The following is a 21,558-nucleotide window of genomic DNA, read 5'->3' on the forward strand; positions in this document are numbered from 1 at the left end:
TGAAATTATTCAGCCAAGTGATGATATCTCAGATCATTATTTAGTTCTTTGCAAAATTCATATAGCCAAAATTGTAAATTCTACTTTTTGTTACAAGTATGGAAGAACCATCACTTCTAACACAAAAGACTGCTTTTTAAGTTATCTTCCTGATGTATCCAAATTCCTTAGCATATCCAAAACCTCAGAACAACTTGATGATGTAACAGAAACTATGGACTCTCTCTTTTCTAGCACTTTAAATAAAGTTGCTCCTTTACACTTAAGGAAGGTTAAGGAAAACAGTTTGACACCATGGTATAATGAGCATACTCGCACCCTAAAGAGAGCAGCCCGAAAAATGGAGCGCAGCTGGAGGAAAACAAAACTAGAGGTATTTCATATTGCTTGGCGGGAAAGTAACATATCCTACAGAAAAGCATTAAAAACTGCTAGATCCGATTACTTTTCTTCTCTTTTAGAAGAAAACAAACATAAACCCAGGTATTTATTCAATACAGTGGCTAAATTAACGAAAAATAAAGCCTCAACAAGTGTTGACATTTCCCAACACCACAGCAGTAATGACTTTATGAACTACTTTACTTCTAAAATCGATACTATTAGAGATAAAATTGCAACCATTCAGCCGTCAGCTACAGTATCACATCAGACAGTGCACTATAGACCCCGTGAGGAACAGTTCCACTCATTCTCTACCATAGGAGAGGAAGAATTGTATAAACTTGTTAAATCATCTAAACCAACAACATGTATGTTAGACCCTATACCATCTAAGCTCCTAAAATAGGTGCTTCCAGAAGTCATAGATCCTCTTCTGACTATTATTAATTCCTCATTGTCATTAGGATATGTCCCCAAAACCTTCAAACTGGCTGTTATTAAGCCTCCCATCAAAAAACCACAACTTGACCCCAAAGAACTAGTTAATTATAGACCAATCTCGAATCTCCCTTTTCTGTCCAAGATACTAGAAAAGGTGGTATCCACACAATTATATTCCTTCTTAGAGAAAAATGGTATATGTGAGGATTTCCAGTCAGGATTTAGACCGTATCATAGTACTGAGACTGCTTTCCTTAGAGTTACAAATGATCTGCTCTTATCATCGAGGGAAGTCGTTGCCTAATGGTTAGAGAGTCGGACTCCCAATCGAAGGGTTGTGAGTTCGAGTCCCGGGCCGGCAGGAATTGTGGGTGGGGGGAGTGCATGTACAGTTCTCTCTCCACCTTCAATACCATGACTTAGGTGCCCTTGAGCAAGGCATCGAACCCCCAACTGCTCCCCGGGCGCCGCAGCATAAATGGCTGCCCACTGCTCCGGGTGTGTGTTCACAGTGTGTGTGTGTGTTCACTGCTCTGTGTGTGTGCATTTCGGATGGGTTAAATGCAGAGCACAAATTCTGAGTATGGGTCACCATACTTGGCTGAATGTCACTTCACTTTTTTTTTTCACTTTTTTTTTTTTTTTTTTATCATCTGATCGTGGGTGTATCTCTCTATTAGTTTTATTGGATCTTAGTGCTGCGTTTGACACAATTGACCACAACATTCTTTTGCATAGACTTGAACACTTTGTTGGCATCAGTGGAAGTGCATTAGCATGGTTTAAATTGTACTTATATGACCGCCATCAGTTCGTAGCAGTGAATGAAGATGTATCCTATCGATCAAAAGTGCAGTATGGAGTACCTCAAGGCTCAGTACTAGGGCCGCTACTCTTCACGCTTTATATGTTACCCTTGGGAGATATCATCAAGAAACATGGTGTTAGCTTTCACTGTTATGCTGATGATACTCAGCTCTATATTTCTTCGCAGCCCGGTGAAACACACCAATTTGAAAAACTAATGGATTGCATAGTCGATATAAAAAACTGGATGACGAGTAATTTCTTACTGCTAAATTCTGAAAAAACAGAGGTGTTAATTATAGGACCTAAAAACTCTGCTTGTAATAAACTAGAACACTAAGACTTGATGGTTGCTCTGTCAATTTCTTCGTCATCAGTTAGGAACCTAGGTGTGCTATTTGATCGCAATTTTTCCTTAGAAAGCCACGTTTCTAGCATTTGTAAAACTGCATTTTTCCATCTCAAAAATATATCTAAATTACGGCCTATGCTCTCAATGTCAAATGCAGAAATGTTAATCCATGCATTTATGACCTCAAGGTTAGATTATTGTAATGCTTTATTGGGTGGTTGTTCTGCACGCTTAGTAAACAAACTAAAGCTAGTCCAAAATGCAGCAGCAAGAGTTCTTACTAGAACCAGGAAGTATGACCATATTAGCCCGGTCCTGTCAACACTGCACTGGCTCCCTATCAAGCATCGCATAGATTTTAAAATATTGCTTATTAATTATAAAGCCCTGAATGGTTTAGCACCTCAGTATTTGAATGAGCTCCTTTTACATTATAATCCTCTACGTCCGCTACGTTCTCAAAACTCAGGCAATTTGATAATACCTAGAATATCAAAATCAACTGCAGGCGGCAGATCCTTTTCCTATTTGGCGCCCAAACTCTGGAATAACCTACCTAACATTGTTCGGGAGGCAGACACACTCTTGCAGTTTAAATCTAGATTAAAGACCCATCTCTTTAACCTGGCATACACATAACATACTAATATGCTTTTATTATCCAAATACGTTAAAGGATTTTTAGGCTGCATTATTTAGGTAAACCGGAACCGGAAACACTTCCCATAACACCCTATGTACTTGCTACATCATTAGAAGAATGGCATCTACGCTAATATTTGTCTGTTTCTCTCCTGTTCCGAGGTCAACGTGGCCACCAGATCCAGTCTGTGTCCAGATCAGAGGGTCACTGCAGTCACCCGGATCCAGTACGTATCCAGACCAGATGCTGGATCAGCACCTAGAAATGACCTCTACATCCCTGAAAGACAGTGGAGACCAGGACAACTAGAGCCCCAGATACAGATCCCCTGTAAAGACCTTGTCTCAGAGGAGCACCAGGACAAGACCACAGGAAACAGATGATTCTTCTGCACAATCTGACTTTGCTGCAGCCTGGAATTGAACTACTGGTTTCGTCTGGTCAGAGGAGAACTGGCCCCCCAACTGAGCCTGGTTTCTCCCAAGGTTTTTTTCTCCATTCGGTCACCGATGGAGTTTCGGTTCCTTGCCGCTGTCGCCTCTGGCTTGCTTAGTTGGGGACACTTCATCTACAGCGATATCGTTGACTTGATTGCAAATAAATGCACAGACACTATTTAACTGAACCGAGATGACATAACTGAATCCAATGATGAACTGCCTTTAACTATCATTTTTGCATTATTGACACTGTTTTCCTAATGAATGTTGTTCAGTTGCTTTGACGCAATGTATTTTGTTTAAAGCGCTATATAAATAAAGGTGACATTGACATTGACATTTCGCTGCCCCATTGTTTTAGGATTGCAAATAATAAAAGTAGCGGGTCACGGTATCAACGAAGCTGATTCAAGATATTCACAATCCGTTTGTGTTTCTACAGTCTGTGACCTGCTGGTATTTCCTATGCTTGGCCATCGCTTAGGGTTTCCATCCCACATCTAGGTTTCCATCCACCCAGCTTTTGCAGAGATGAAGATACAGGCTTTTAATGACTTCATCTCCATCTTACAGATTCTTCGCCTACCCTAAGCTCTTGATTTTACTCCTCAGACAGCCCACACCTGGCATTCTTGAACACAGGATCCAACTAGCTCTATTTTCTAGACTCTAAAAGAAACAGATCTCAATTATGCCTAGGTTAATGAGGCTCCTGTATCTAAATATGAAATGCCGGGGCCACTGAGGTGCCTCTTACCACTTGATAAAATATCCTATTAACCTCTTTCTGTGGAAAACATCTATTGTGTTTTTATTCAGCTTGCTTGAGGGCAATTGCCTTATTATGTGTGTAACGGTAAATTAAGATATGCTGGCGTGCAATCAGGGAACACGCAAGGAGCTTTTAATTCATGGGGACATAGTCTGTCAACAGCATCGCTCCGATGCATTCTTCACCTTCCAATGCACATGAAAGAAGAGCATCTTTTGAATTAGTAATAAGGTTTCTGATTGATCTATGTAGCGCTTCATATCTAGCATGACAAAGTAACAAAACACCTTATAGTGCAAGCGATGCCTTTTATTCATATGCAATGGGAACTCAGTTCTGGAACTTCAAAGGAGGGTATGATGAAAGCAATGGAACAATGGACATTGTAAATCAACAGTTTGTTGGGTTACTTTCCAGAAATTTTTTGTTGTTGTTGTTGTTTATTACACACAATTTCAAATATATATATATATATATATATATATAATTTATTTATGTATTTATTTATTTTACTATTTTTATTTATTTGATAAAAAATAATTGAATTGTATAATTTTAAATACCAGCCGTTTATCAGTTTAAAGAAAACATACAATTAAAAGGACTTCATAATAATTATCAGTACTGGCCCAATGTATGCTAATTAAATAATCAAGTTAATTAAATCACAATATTTGCTGATTTTTATTTATATAGGCAAAATAAAAATAAAAAATTCCTGGTTACATAATTTAAATCAGATCAGATAATATGTGTATTATACGTTTATTTTTTTAAGAACCTATATTTAAAAAATAATCTGAATATATAGTGTGAAGTATGTTATATTATGTTATATTATATATAAAGTAAATCATAAGTATACTAATTTCACCTTTTCCTCATAGATTGAATTAGTAAATTGGAGTCGAGGCCATTTAAATGTACTATTACTGTGTTCAGCTTAGAGCACAAATTCAACATCTATTCTATTCAGGCCTGATACTGTTTCACCAACCAACAGGAGCAACTCCCATTAACAGCATTAAGGAGAAACTTAATCAATATAAAAGGCATATTATAAAGTTCTTCAGCCCTTTGATATGGAGCATTAAGGCCATGATGCATGCATCTGTGATGAACAATTTCAGTGGCTTTCTTTTGTTTATCTCCAAGGCAATTACAGTCTTTTTACCTCTACCACTAAGAGCCATATATACATATGAGACTTAGCAAGACAGTAATTATATTGGCTTGCAAATGCATTTTTAAATATGGAAAAAAAGCCCATTCATTCCTCCTAAGGTAAATGAAATAAGCAATCCCTGCCCTCCAGTGGCTTAAGCAATTTTTGATGTCAATCTCTGAGAGAGCTGTATTGATTTCATCTTGTGAATGTTTTTCAAAACAGCCAAGTTTGAGGGCTTGAGGATAGGGATGACGAAGAAGATTAGATCTTTGAAGTTCAAGCTAAAAATCTTGTTTTATCTGTCTCACTCAAGTGTTACATCAGTTCATATTTTTCTTGTTTCTGTATATTCAACCCCATTCCATCCACCCACTTACAGATGAAACTCTCTGGCAAAGGTCACAGAAGTATTAAGTACAGTTAGTTCTGTTGTGGCCCTGGTTAAATGATAACCTTCTCTGTATACATTACGCGCCTGTGTTAACGTTTATTTATGGCTCAGTCCAGTAAGAGATACAATGCAGTTTAAGTAATATCACATATTATACTGGTCCATATAGCCGATGCCGTTAGTGTAACTCACAGAACAGTCCATATACAGGGACAATATTAATAAATCAGCTGTGTCGGTTAAAATTTTTTCTTTGTTAGTGTATTTCCAATGGAAATCTTACATATTATAGGTTATATATATATATATATATATATATATATTCTTTTTTTCCTTCTTTTTTTATGAGTGATCAAAACTTCATCTTTAAACGAATAGTTCACTCCCCAAAAATGTAAACGTCACCAACAACCACATTTATCTTAAAGTAACAGTTCACCAAATAATAATAACAAAACAAAATGTTGATTATTTTTCATTATTCATTTGTAAAAATGAATTGAATGCTGATGAAAATGGGTTTATGAAGACTGCTGATTTCCAGATTCTTGTCACATCCCACATGAGCCTGAAATATCAATGGCAGAATCAAATAATGCATAATAATGTATGACTATTGACACACACAGTGGGTTTTAACTGGTTCACCCAGACTAATATGATGTAGCTCTTGAAGGGAGACGGACTCAGAGTTGACGTTTGAACATGGAAATGTGACATTACACTGTGAAAAAGGTGGTATTTAGAGAGTCCACACCCTGACTATGAATCACTTCATTATAGGAGACGTCCATCCATCCATCCATCTGTAAGTCTTGCTGGGTAGAAACTGATTACATGTAATATGGATTACATAATCAGATTGCAAAACTGGATACTCTTAATGGATTATATTACGTTTTATAAAACTCATAATCAGATTGCAGTTACTTTTGGGGGGTTGTTGTTCAGGGTTCAGTGGTTCAGAGTTCATAATGTATTGAATGTGTTTTTATTTTACATTCTTCTGACTGAATAAATTGTTTTTTTATCAACTCATAAATCCACTGCAGTTAAAAATAAATAAATAAAAACAATAAGTTATAAGTAATAGCAATAAGCTAAAAAAAAATAAAAAATAAATCTAAAAGTAATCTAAAAAGTAGTCTGAATGCATTAACTAAAATGAGGAACCTAGATTATGTTACTAACCACAATTTTCATAATGCAATTTGTAATCGGTAACAGACAATTTATCTATCTATCTATCTATCTATCTATCTATCTCTTCACGGCAAATGTTATCAGCACCTGCTTCAATCCTTTCAACAGTAAAGCACTGAGCTCTCAGAATGATGACTGGAATAAAGTACTGTGGTGTAGGACTTCAAAGCAGCCTTGAATGAGGTTACCTGAAATAAATCTGTCTAATCATACTGAAGCATCGAGCTTGTATGTGTGATATAACTGAACCAAACCTGACCACCAGCATTCTTGCTTTCAACATTTGCCTTTTAATTAACAAATTATAAAGAAAGTGAGGATCAAATCACTACACCTGACTGCATGTAGATGTTGTGTATGAACCTGGGAAAGCAGGCTGGCAAACTAGCATACACAGCTCAGCATACTCATTAATGAAATTGTTTTGGAAAAGGCTCTTGTTCACTGATCATGTTATTACCCTTATCCAAGCCAGCGTCTGATTGTGAGCCAAAGTGCTGCAAAGCATCAGCTTTACTGTATATTTCATCTCAAGGTGAGATCCAGTCATCAAAGTGTATCACAAAACTAATAATTGAGCTCTATGTCTGTGGAATTATTTATTATTTGGAGGAATCTGTGCTTTAGGATAAAAAAATATGCTTTTCTCCACAAGGTGGCACAGATACAACTCAGTTCAGCTCAGCTCAGGGTCACCAACAAACCAACCATCTTCAGCCTCACAGATTATCTGATCCTAGAACTGGGAGAGCTTTCTTTCTTTCTTTCTTTCTTTCTTGAAAAGCCATTAAAATGATCAAATATTTGTAAATTACATACATTTTACATACTTAAAATATGTTATTAATTATATATATATATATATATATATATATATATATATATATATATATATATATATATATATATATATATATATATATATATATATATATATTAAATGGTGGACCACAACAGTATAATGACTAAAAAGTATCATAGCTTAAAATATATAATACATTTATTAATATCTACCCTTTTTCAAGATCACTAAACTTAGAAATGGTAGTAACAACAACAACAACAACAACAACAACAACAACAATAATAATAATAATAATAATAATAATAATAATAATTATTATTATTATTATTATTATTATTTCTAAATAAAATACCCCTTAAAATTGTAAAATTATTAAAACACTATAATATAACCTGCTATAGTTTAATAAGTGAAGAGATTACGCAGCCGGCTGTTATCTGCTTAGATAACACATTAGTGCACATGTCATATACAACTCCCGATCGGCGCAAAGTTAGAGGGATTACGTCCACAAAATTTGAAGAGCACAAATTATTTTAACTTTTTATTTTATTATTTCACAGAACGCATTTTAACTTAAATGCTGCAAGCCATGCTTGTTTTCTTTTATCATCATTTATAAACAAAATTAAATAAATAAAAAACACCATGCTGGACACGGACAGATTTGCTGGAATACAAAACAAGTACTTTGTAAGAAATCCTTAAGCTTATTGCTGTTGCTCTGGGAACCAACAACAACACAGCTTAATCTCGTGCAATCTCGTAATCTTTTTATATTTAGTTATATTGAGAAAGTTTCAGTTGAATGAATTCAGTCGATCATTTTACCCATTTTATCATGGGTTTCTATGGAGACCTGAAGACAAGAGCAACCAAACAGAAGATACAATCCATCATGGTGTTTGCCATCGGTCTCCCAGGAAAAAGGTGGATACCATGGTCTCAACAAATTAGAATACTTCATAAAATCAATAAAAAAAAAAAACACTTAGTGAATTGTTGGCCTTCTGGAAAGTATGTTAATTTACTGTACATTTACTCAATACTTGGTAGGGGCTCCTTTTGCTTTAATTACTGCCTCAATTCGGCGTAGCATGGGGGTGATCAGTTTGTGGCACTGCTGAGGTGGTCTGGAAGCCCAGGTTTCTTTGACAGTGGCCTTCAGCTCATCTGCATTGTTTGGCCTCTTGTTTCTCATTTTCCTCTTGACATTATCCCATAGATCTCTGGGGTTCAGGTCTGGTGAGTTTGCTGGCCAGTCAAGCACACCAACACCATGGTCATTTAACCAACTTTTGGTGCTTTTGGCAGTGTGGGCAGGTGCCAAATCCTGCTGGAAAATAAAATCAGCATCTTCAAAAAGCTGGTCAGCAGAAGACAAGAGCAATATAGTGCTCTAAAATTTCTTGGTAAATGGGTGCAGTGACTTTGGTTTTCAAAATACACAATGGACCAACACCAGCAGATGACATTGCACCCCAAATCATCACTGACTGTGGAAACTTAACACCGGACCTCAAGCAACTTGGGCTATGAGCTTCTCCACCCTTGCTCCAGACTATAGGACATTGGTTTCCGAATGAAATACAAAACTTTCTCTCATATGAAAAAAGGACTTTGGATCAATGGCAACAGTCCATTTTTTCTTCTCCTTAGTCCAGGTAAGATGCTTCTGACCTTGTCTGTGGTACAGGAGTGGCTTAACAAGAGGAATACGACAACTGTAGCCTGTGTGTGGTGGTTATTGATGCCTTGACCCCAGTGCATTCCTTGTGAATTTCTCTAAAATTCTTGAATCCAGTTTGCTTGACAGTCCTCATAAGGCTGCGTTCTCTCGGTTGGTTGTGCATCTTTTGCTTCCACACTTTTTTGTTCCACTTGTGACGAGTCAGCTGCACACCATCCTAAATCACCGCCCTTCACCAGGCTCCTGACAGGAGTGGGTGTGTGAGAGGAGGGACGCTGGACAAGTCAGGGCTGACGGCGTGTGATGGGGCACACCTGAAGGAAATGGAGCCTCATCACCGCCGCTGTTTAAAAGCCCAACGTACCTCTCCTTGAGAGACCGGTCTCTTCCCCGTGCATGCACACTGGTGTCCTCATGGGTCCAGGAAGGGTGTGTCATGGGGTTTTCCACCCCACCAGAGACGTGAGCTGCCTGGACCTGCGATCCGGACAAGAACCTCACCCGTTTACACTGCCAACAGGCAAGGATGCCGGGCCGTCCATCCCCTGCAAGAGCCGCGGCCAACGTGAGTGATGCGGCCGCTAGAAGAAGCCGCTGCCCCTCGCGCCCCAGACCAAAGAGGGGAGCGCGAGTGGCCGCCGGACTCCGCCCCTTACCTGGACCCTTCCCCCATGAACAATGCCCGACCCACACGAACCCTGCAGCACGACGAGGACACCAGATTATTTTGGACACCTTTTCCCTTTGTTCACGTTTATCTTTATGTTTTATTAGATTTTTCTGTTAATAAAAGCCTCTCCGAGGCCTGACGCTACGCCCACTGTGTCTGTCGTGTGCTCCTCCCACCACACACTCAACTTTCTATTAACATGCTTGGATACAGCACTCTGTGAAGCCAGCTTATTGGCAATTCATTTTTGTGACTTACACTCCTTTGAGTGTATGAAAAAATTAACTTTTCCTCGACATTCTAATTTATTGAGAAGCACCTGTATATATATATATAAAACATTTATTAATTTAGCAGATGTTTTTATCCAATATACACACACACACACACACACACAATTGCATAATAAATGCAAATAAAAATAGAAGTTAGATTTTGTTTTTAAGAATAGAATTAGAATAGTGAATGCTAAAGTTAAAGGGTCAAATAAAGACTCAGCTGTTCAGATTGAATATATATATATAAATATATATATATACACACACACACACATAACTAATATATCCAATGCTATATATATATATATATATATATATATATATATATATATATATATATATATATATATATATATATATATATATATATATATATAAAGCCATGGAAAGGTAATATAAATCACTTGTTAAATAGTGGGAAGACTGAGTTTACAACAGTCACTGCACATTCAGCCTGAATGCGGGTTCTGTTTCCAATTAAAGAGTTCTGTGGGGAGTTCTTCAACAGATCCCCTCTAAAACCTGACATATTTTAGCTAAACTATAACATGTGCTCTTAAATATCCAGTTTTATCCCCAGTCTGGGCAGAAGGCCCTCTCCTGTGAACCATTCAGCCTAAATGAGTCAATGAGAGCCAGGTTGAGCTGGGTAAAAGTAACAGTTAAAGAACAAAGACAAAGTGAGCGCAGCCCTGCTGTGGGACTTCATACTTTCAGAATAGCGGCTAGCGTTTCATTTTCTCCATTACCCAGAGGTCTTAATTAGTTTAGGTTAATCATGCACTGTCGTAATTGACTGCTGTTGTGTCTCTTTTTCATCTATCATTTCCATGGTTGGAACCAGCCTACAAAGGGAGGCCTCTCATTTTATTTCTTTCTCTCTTAGTCTTCTCCACTTTTGAAGAATTATATTGCCATCACAGTCTTGATTAACTAAAAACTTCCCATTGCTTTAATTTACATTTTTTGATGATCTCACATCGTTTTAGTCAGGTGTCCTGCAGAGTTAGCTCCAACTTGCCTCAACACATCTGCCTGGAAGTTTCTAGTATGCCTAGTTAAACCTTAATTAGCTGGTTCAGGTGTGTTTAATTAAGGTTGGAGCTAAACTCTGCAGCACATCGGCCCTTCAGGACTGAGTTTGGATACCCCTGGTTTAAATTATTTTACATAATACCAAAGCATATCAAACAAGTTATCAAAGAGATAGTTCACCCAAAAATGAAACTTTACTGTTAATTTACTAAACCTCAGGGCATCCATGATGTATAGGTGACTTTTTTTCTTCAGTAGAACAATAAAGAAGATTTTTAGCTGAAACCCTGGTCCTTGGTGATTCATAAAATGCAGTCAGCAGCTACCCATTTTTGAGAATAAAAAAGCATATCAAGGGACATAAAATAATACCTGTGGCTCCTGCTAGCATACTGAGGTCTTATGAACCGAAACAATCAATCTGTGCAATAAACTGAACATTATTTACAACATTATTACCTGTAATCCAGAGCCTCTGTCAAACAGGAAATTCTGATTTGTTTCTGTGAACCGGTTCTTTCGGAAAATGTATTTCAATGAACTGGTTCAAACATGTAACAGAAGGCTTGGTCTGCTTGGATAGTGGCTTTAGCTCTCCATGAATACCAACACAAAAGCCCACTGGCACTCTTGGTCACGAGATGCACCTAGAAAATATAACCCAAATTGTTAATTACATACTGTTGCTTGTTTGCTTTATTTCTTTCTTTAATGGAGAAAGTAACTCATGGCAACCTCAGGCGATTTAGAGTCCATTGCATGGACAGAGTTTTCTCCTCTGCCTATCATATTTATCACGTTTAATTAAAATGCCTGTGAAACCAAAGTGAAAAGCTTTAGCTGCATCTGAATGCCTGTGGACGACCAGAATTGCCGCTCTTCTAAAGACCTTGTGTTCAGAACGATCACAGATGTTTGAGATTCTTCATGCTCTCAAAAAGGAACTTCTGCTCTCCTCTAATTATTCCCTGATTTTTTTTCTGTCTTCCATCAGTTTAATTTATTATTAATGAGACTTTTAGCTCCACAGTCGATGCAATCAATCATATGTGACACAAGGAAGAAGAAGTTAAAGGTTTGCTTTTCTGGCTGCCATCTAGTGAGTGAAACTAATAGTCAGTGTGGCTTTATCACATCAAAGTCAATCTGAAAAGCTCCTCAGACACCACAAATGCCTTTCTAGCAATAAGCTCATTCAATATCCTAGTTGTACTTAATGTATATGCCAGTCAAAACTGGGACAACTAACTACACAAACTGCTGAAAAACAGATAGAATAGATGATAGAAATAGAATCTGATAGAAATAACATACAAAAATAGGTTTGCACTTTCTGTAAAAATGAAAGTACCGCTTAACTGTTAAGATTTTAATGTGTTAAAAGCAGCTGGCACAGCACTGCTATGAAGTTGCTCGAGTGTTGTTAGTGATTTACTATGTGTTTACTAGGGTGCTCTGGGTGGTTACCAGGCCATTGTGATGTGGTTGCTAAGGTGTTTGAGTCATTGTTATCCTGTTGCTATGGTGTTACTAGGGTGTTCTAGGTGGTTGCTTTGAGAAACTTATCACCACAATGCCAATGTGTTCTGGTTGGATGACAGGTTGTTGCTATGCAATGGTTGTAAGTTTGCTACTATGAGGATTTTTAACATTTTCTTGGTGGTTGCTTGCTTACACTGTTGCTTACACTGCTGTGTGGTTACTCGAGTATTCTGGGTGGATAGCCTATAAAAAACTTGTTGCAGTAATGCCAATGTGTCATTGGTGGTTGCCAGGCTGTTGCTATGCTATTGATATGGTACTGCTATGGTGTTCTGAGTGTTTATTACTTTGTTGCTAGGTGGTTGCTAAAATGTTATGGGTGGTTGCCAGGCCATTGCAGTTGCAGTTGCTAAAGTGTTCTGAGTTGCTGTTATTGTGCTGCTACGTGGTTACTTGAGTGTTTTATGCAGGTTGCCAGGTTGTTGCTATGCAGTTTCTAAGGTGTTTGAGTCAGTGTAATTGCTTTGCTATGTGGTTACTGGAGTGTTCTAGGTGATTTTCTGTGAGAAACTCATTGTCATGATGCTTTTGTTTTCCGGGTGGTTACCATGTTATTGCTATGCACTTGCTAAAATGCTCAGTGAGATTTTGTTAGTATGTTTCTATGCAGTTGCTAGGCCATTGCTATGTGGTTGCTAAGGTATTTGAGTTGTTGTTATTGTGTTGCTATGTGATTACTAGGGTTGTTGCTATGTGGCTGATAAGGTGTTTTGAGTAGTTTGGGGATTTGAGTAGTTTGGTCATTTGTTACCTTATTTATGGTTGCCAGGCTGTTTTCATACAGTTGCTAAAGTGTTCTTAGTCATTGTTGGTTTATTACTATGTGGTTGCTAACATGTTATGATAGTTGCCAGGATGTTGTGGAAAAACTCTCTGCCATAATACTAACTTACACTCGCAAAACTCTGTGACATTCTGGTTCCCCTTTCACTGTATGTGAATTTATCAAAATTACTTCAAAAAAATAAGATAACAACAATAATAATAATAATAATAATAATAATAATAATTAAGTATTTCACAGATTCCCAAACTGTAAATATCAGCAAAAGTAAAAGTGATGGTTAGTAAACACCACTAATTAAGTTCATGAACAATGTAAAATTCTTATTAGAGCAGCTCTTTGACAATTAGTCATAAAAAAAGCATCTGGGAGTACCCGGGGTTTATTCCACAGCCGTATGGACGGAAACTCCTGCCGCGGAGCAGGGAACGCACTGACGATTCTAAACACTTTCACACCAACTGTGCAAAGCAAATTTGTTTGTGTTGTTTTGTCACATTTTAATGGATCGGGAATCCTGCTGGGGTCATTTGGAGTTTGTGATTACAGCTGTACGCCGGCCACTGTTAGGAGAGCACTCAGCTCCATAGATGCCATATGCCAGAAGCATCTAGTATGCTCTTTGAGTCCTGATAATTTCAGTTTAGATGCTGTATTCCTATAGCTGCCGTGATGGACTCAGTGACTTTGTCTCTCTTACTCTTTGATTTATCCTCTCTCTCTCTCTCTGTGGATCAGCAGTGGCCTGCATAGGCTGCGAGGACACGAGAGATGCTCTGAGGATCCACTGTTGCCAAGCCATCTGCTTGTCCGGACAGTCCAGAGACGAAGATTGAGAGCGGCCAGAGAGACAGAGACGAGAGACAAACAACAGGAGATGGACTGTTGTGATGACATCAGAGGTGATCATTTAACCTCTTATGAGTGAACAGTGAATGTTTAAAATCATTTCAACATTAAAAGATTAATGTTAAATCCTTAAACCGCTCTCCTGTAATTCTGTCCTCTACATATTAATGTTTTTATTTATGACGGCAAAATTCAACAGTTCAGTTTTATTTTCCAGTGTTGCATGAGAAAGAAAAAGTGTTTTACCAAGCACTATTTCTAAAACATGTTAGTCATCTGGATGTCATGTATATAACAATTTACAATGCTGATCGCATTAATTGACATCAGCTTGTAACGCAAGTGTGTTGTCATAAACTGACATTGTTTCTAAATATATAAAGCAGATGGTTATGTTTATTCACATGCTTTTATGTAATGCAGATATCTCAGTGCCTTAAATATCTAGTACATTGTGTTTTTTTTATTTTCTTTAGAAATCTTGCATATGTTCACAATAATGCCACAATGAATAATCATTAAAAGTTCAACATCACCTGCATAACTTAAATTATCAGGAACAAATTATGAATGTACCAGCAGCTAAATAATAATAAATGAAAAAAGCTCTATGATAGCGAATATTTTTTGCATAGATTGCAGTGAGCAGAGTTGTTTAACGCTCTCAAAATACACTATAAATAAAACTATAAATAAAAGGCCAAAAAAATGCTAGTACATTTTCATTTAATTACAAAGTAACAGCATGATGCACATTTAATTAAACATTTTTTTTAAGTAAAAGTAAAAGTACTATATATATATATATATTAGATTAGATATGTGTGTGTGTGTGTGTGTGTGTGTGTGTGTGTGTGTGTGTACTCATATACTCTGTGTGTGTGTGTCAACATACTCTTTACAAAACAACTTTTGTGATTTAATAATGAATGCATCAAAATATTATAGTAATCTTTATTATTAAGAAACTGAACTAAAATAAATAATAAATAAAAAAATAATAATATAATGCTGGATATGAAACATTTTAGTTATAGTCTTGGATAGTCCAGCCTCATTAGTAGACACAGGAAAAATAATAAAACTTTCTGGATGGCATTTAAGTTCACTTGCACCTTTGAGGTTCATTTTATAACAAATTTGCTAAACCTTTAAAGTGGGTAAACGTAATTGCCAGCCGTGAATTCAGTATCCAGCTTGTTTTGGGCTGGGACACAGACTCACTAATTGGAATAATGCAGGTTTTGGGGTCTGCTGCTCACAGGAGATGAAATAAAGCGTTATGTCTGCCATGCACACACAGACACACACAGTAAGATGTGATCTTGCGAACTCGCTTCATCACCACTTGCTAATAGAACACTGATTTCCTTCTATTCCTCTAAAGATCTTAAAGCCGGAGCTGCTGGCATACATCAGCTGCATGAATCAGGGAATCATTATTTTCCCGTGCTCCTCTGCTCTTCACCAGCTCAAACGCAGCTTCGCAGATGAGTGCACCCTGGGTTCAATGATGGTGACAGTGACAGGCAATAACACATAAAACATAGCAACAACAACAGGCACTTTAAAGTTGAAGAAGAGATAGACTGATACAGACACTCTCTATATCTGCTTCTTTGTCTCTCCACCGTGTACTTCGTGCTCTTTCTCCCTTCCACAGAGTTTTTATTCGTTAAATATAATCATCCTCAGTTCTTTAGGGTGAGCACTGAATGAATACCGCTGGGAGTTCATTTGTGGGGAAACTTGCATGGTAAATTTAGTAGTTCCAATTTTATTCACTGGCTTGTAATGTCACGTCGCTGATACTATCATTTGCTTGGTGTGTAGCTGGACCCGTTTTTACACTTTAATGTATGATTACCTGCAGGCTATTTTCATCAGCACATTATTCGTAACCCCTATTATCATCAGTAAGGTTAATGATAACTTGCCTCAAATCTGGCCTAAATAACTGCAACTGCAAGAATCTGGCCAATATCACAACAGTATAAAACAAAAATCTGTAGTACCATTGCTCATACATACAGTTAGTGTTGAACAAATGAACAAGTTCCAACATGAATGATAATGCAAATCATGAGATATTCCATTACTTTTCTAAGCAATTTGACTTTTTAAGCAATAAAGTAGTACAAATTATGATTAATATATAAATTATTAAACATATTCCTTCCTTTAAATACAGTAAATTTTGTCATATTTTTACTTTTTTTTGTGTTCTAACAACCACCAAGAACACCCTAGCGACAGCATAGCAACATGGTAAAACCCCTCAGAACACATTTGTTACCATAATGCAATGCCCTGGCAATCTTCCACAACATGCAAGCATTGTGGTAGAAAGTTTTGATATGAGCAATACACATTTTCTACAGGAAATGCAAAAAATCTAGTATTTATAGCTGAAACTTCATAAAGGAAATAAATTACAAAATAAAGACTTATGTCTCCCCCTTATGTCATCTTTAGCTTCCTTTTTTTATGGATTCAAAGTTATTAAAATTACCGTTTGAGTTGAGTACTGTACGTGTCGATGCGTCCCACAGCCTGGCTTCTTTCTTGTCATTGTCTTTTTTTCTTTACAATAATGTGCGAATCTGCCCTGATTACGCCATATGTAATTAACGAAACGTCAGCAGCACCAATAAGCACATCTGACAGATACATGACTGTTTGCCATGCATAATTTCCACACTTTTGTATGTTTCATAACAGTGTGTAATTCTGGGCTATGCCATGTTCTATTCTAAAATTACAGCACGTAGACGAGATGAGGAAGAGACAAAACACAAAAGGAAATCTGGAGATGAAAGACTTGGTATTAGGCAAAAACGACACAGACAATCTTTGTATGTTTAACAAGAAGTGGGAGTGAACAGTAAGGATGGTTTTTTGGAGGTCCTTCACCACTCAATTGGTTCATGAGTTAGAACATTCATAACAAAACTACGCTAAAGAGAGAGAAATGGAAATGTCACGCATCAAGATTGCATGCTGAAAGAAACATGATAGGACATTATAACAAATCCCTGGATAAATGAACAAAATCTGTCGGAAGGAGGCAAATGCAGAAATTCCGAAGCAGAGGCTCACATACAGATCTTTCCTCAAAGGACATCTGAAATGTTCGATTGACTTCAGACCAAAATGTCAAGCAGCACAGTGGCTTTACCACAGTCTTAATATTTAGGACTGTTCTCTCGTTACTCTCACAGAAGTGCTTTTAAAAAGCATGATCATTAAAGCTTAGCATTTCATGGAAGAGGTTACAGCCGGGAGCGCTTACACGGCAATAGCTCTCAACAGCAAAATACGGTTAGCATTCTGCTTCAGCCAAAACGTTCTCCTTGCTTTCATATCTCAGGTTGAATGCCAATTGTCCAAATTGTCTTTCACTGGTCACCATCTAGATGAACAGTGTATTTGTTATGTTCATATTGTTATTTCTCTGATGAAACACAACATTGGTCAAATTGTGTGGTCAAATCACAGTCGAGCTTGTTCAGAATGGGGATAATTAATTATTATTAATTTCAGTAAATTGTTTATTTCTACATAGTTTGAAATATATTGTCTACAATAAATAAATAAATAAACAAATAAAAAGCCATAAAATAGACACAGTGAAATTTATTATAATAATATGATTTTTCATATTTATTTATTTATTTTATTTTATTTATTTCTTTGTGGTGTGGGGGGGGGGGTTACCTGTATTTTGAATTTTGCACTACTTTGTTTGCTTAAATGAACATACATAAGTGGGTATACCCGATATTATCTGCATTAAATTGGCTAGTAATAAAATCTGGAATAAATTTAATGTTTACAAATTTTTTAATAAGTAAGCAAGTAAATAAATAAATACTGGAACTGTTGAGACTGGAACTTTTTAAATAAACTGGATTTATCTTTTTTATATATTTATTTATTTATCTATTTTTTTCTAATAATAATAAGAATAATAAAAATAATAATAAATATAGTTATGTTGTGGCTGTTTTTTTAATATATATATTAATGTAAATAAATAATAAATACAAGGTCAAGAGCACATTGCATTGTGAGATACAGTATTCCTTGCAGGTCGCAAATGTGGTGTGTTACATAGGCTCTGAATTCACATTTCATGTTTCCAAATTAGTTCCAAATTAAACTTGTACATGTTAAGTAGCCTGAATTACAAGTAATTGCGTATCAGAGCTTGCAATGATTATGCAACTACAATGCAATTTTATTATTATTATTATTTTTATAATTTAATCTAATACACCAGGCAAAGTTCTTTAAGGTGGGTGAAGTATTTTTAGTGGCAAATTTAGGTATGCTATTATGGGTTCAGGTTTCATGAGAAAGAGGAGGAGTGAGAGGTAACAGCGCAGTGACCCGCACACTTTCAGGCAGTTCGGGAGACACAGGAAGACAGTGTGGGCAGAATATGGTATCTGTGGATACACAGCTTTAGCTTAAATAAAGCAATCTTTAGTGTTAATCATTCTGAAAAGAGGGCACACAGGGCATGGAGCAAGCACACACGCACGCACAAACACACACACACACACACACACACACACACACACGTCTTCAATGAAGATGAATCAATCAATGAAACTGATTATCTCCATCAAACAGCCCCATGATAGCAAAATGGCAGGAAATCAAGGTTGGAATGATTATAGTTTGACTGGTCCTTGAGGTGGGAATGAGACAGTCGAGGTGAGGTGTGACGTGAATTTGGTCTGCCGCTGCTCTCCGGCCCTATTCTTTTCATTATGGATATTTTTATTTAATTTAACTACTGTATTTTTTTTTTTTTTACGGCGTCTTCAAGTTTGTGATAACCGAGAATTTCTCTTCTGGCTGAGTTCCCCTCAATTGGTGCAATATTTAATTCAAGCAGTCTACAATCTGATGCTAAAGCTAACCTTGGAATCTTGCTCCTCTGCTACCGCCGGAGTGTTGCCTACACCAGGCCTGGTGTTTACGCATCTTCTGGATTAACGTATTGCCGTTTACGTGTTGTGATTGCTTTATCCACAGAATTTTCCTGTTGCATCTGGGCTGCAAGTTTCAGATAATTATTATTCATAGTTTTTCTTCTGGACTTTTGAGTGTCGTCTAATATTTTATCAAAAGTATGCCATTGAACTCCCATTGAACTCCCTTGGATCTGCCCGGTAAGTGTCTATCTGCGTGAGACATTTAACTATGAACTTATACTCTGTCTGCAGTTTATTTCTGACTGTTCTGGGAATTATCATCACTTGGAATAGTGAACGACACTTCTCTGATATCTCCTCATTTCTACCAACTATGGCAATTACGTTCACGTCCTCTGTACTTATCCGATTGAATGATCATTCAGTTATGCTGCCATCAGATACTTTTCTACGATAAGCTGGTCTAGGAATTCTTCATCGATCATGATATATTCACCACATATTTATTCTACACAACTTTGAGGGAAGTCGTGAGTTTGACTCCTAACCCTAGGGTTGTGGGTTCGAGTCTCGGGCCGGCAATACCACGACTGGGGTGACCTTAAGCAAGGCACCGAACCCCCAACTGCTCCCCAGGTGCCGCAGCATAAATGGCTGCCCACTGCTCCGGGTGTGTGTTCACAGTGTGTTTGTGTTTACTGCTGTGTGTGTGTGCACTTTGGATGGGTTGAATGCAGAGCATGAATTCTGAGTATGGGTCACCATACTTGGCTATATGTCACATCGTTTTTCTTTCACTTTTACATGGTCGACTATGACTGCAATACCCCTGTAATATTGTCTAATGAGCGACAGTCACGGCGACACTGTTTATTCTCATGCAGGGCAAACTTGAATCACTTTTTCTGGCTACCAGAGCGTCTCAGCATGACTTTTCAACACAAGAGTCAAATAAGCTTGAGATTAAAACGGCCTTGCTAAATGCAAGATCAGTATTCAACAAAATATTTTTACTGAATTATTTCTTTTTATAAAAAAAGGTAGACTTCATTTTTTTTTTTTTTTTTTTACAGAAACCTGGTTCATGGCTGATGATCTAAGCCCTCTATCTGAACTTTTCCCTGTACATTTAGCCCCATAACTTCTAGGAATTGCTGTCATTTTTAAGGACCTATTCAAATGTAAACTTTTGCCTTTTAATGTCTACTCTAGTTTTCAGCTAACATGACTTTTTAAAGGAGTTTTCTGTTTTTTTTTTTTTCTATTTATTTTAATTTAATCAAATTTTTTATCTCACGTGGTTTCAAGTGCTGATAATTTCTTGATTGTTGGTCACTTTAATATACATCTGTGTCATCCTTCGAGACCTCTTTCAAGAGATTTTGTACAACTTCTAGAATCATCAGGTTTCTCTGTCAGTAATGTAACTGTTAGTAAGGCTGGACTGTCTGACCAGTGGACGTTTTTTTTTTTCTTGACAGTGTGATTACTTGTTCTATCCCTGTAAACCAGTCTTTTACTTACCTTTCTCAATCGATTAACCCCTTCACAGCCCTGCAGTTCACCGAAGCTTTTATAGCCTTTCCAACTCACAGAAGTGTCCTGGCAGCACTGGAAATAAGTGTTGATGAGTTGACAAATAATTTTAGTTCCTCTTTTTTCTTTATCTTAAATGTAGTGGCTCCTCTCAAATCCAAAAAAATACTAAACCAAAAAAATAAATAAAAATAGGAAATATTGGAGAAAGGCAAAAAGAATATGAAAAAGGATAAATTACAGATTTCATATCAACTCTTGCAGAGCAGCTTGTCTAAATTTCAGAAAGCTGTCTATTTTGAACAGGCAAAATACCTTTCCAATTTAATTAAAACAAAATTTTCATTGTCCAAAGATTTTGTTTTCTACTTTAAATTCAGTGTTAAACCCATTTAGACGAACTGGCCCAGATCCTAGCTTTGAGTTATGTGAGAAGCTTTGTAACTTCTTCATTAACAAATTGCTTCTATCAGGGTGCATATTTTTTTGCAATTTATTCTAAACTTTTCAATATGAAAATACTAGCTGCTCTGTGTTTTCAAACTTTCAAGCTATCTCACTTTCTGAGTTGTCAGACATTATTTTAAATATGAAATCAACTATTGTTCTTGTGATGTTGTTCCTACAAAGCTGCTGAAGGATGTTTTGGCCTCTGTTTTGCCTAGCTTACTTTCTATTATTAATGGTTCTGTACAGACAGGCATTTTCCCTACCTGCAGTTATCTTCCCTACCCGCAATATCTTGTTATCTGCAGATACTGGTAACTGAACTATTTTCTTATTATTGGACCTTAGCGCTGCTTTTGAAACAGCAGATCACTG

Source organism: Carassius carassius, chromosome 13 (genome assembly GCF_963082965.1).
Source record: "Carassius carassius chromosome 13, fCarCar2.1, whole genome shotgun sequence".
Classification (NCBI taxonomy): Eukaryota; Metazoa; Chordata; class Actinopteri; order Cypriniformes; family Cyprinidae; genus Carassius; species Carassius carassius.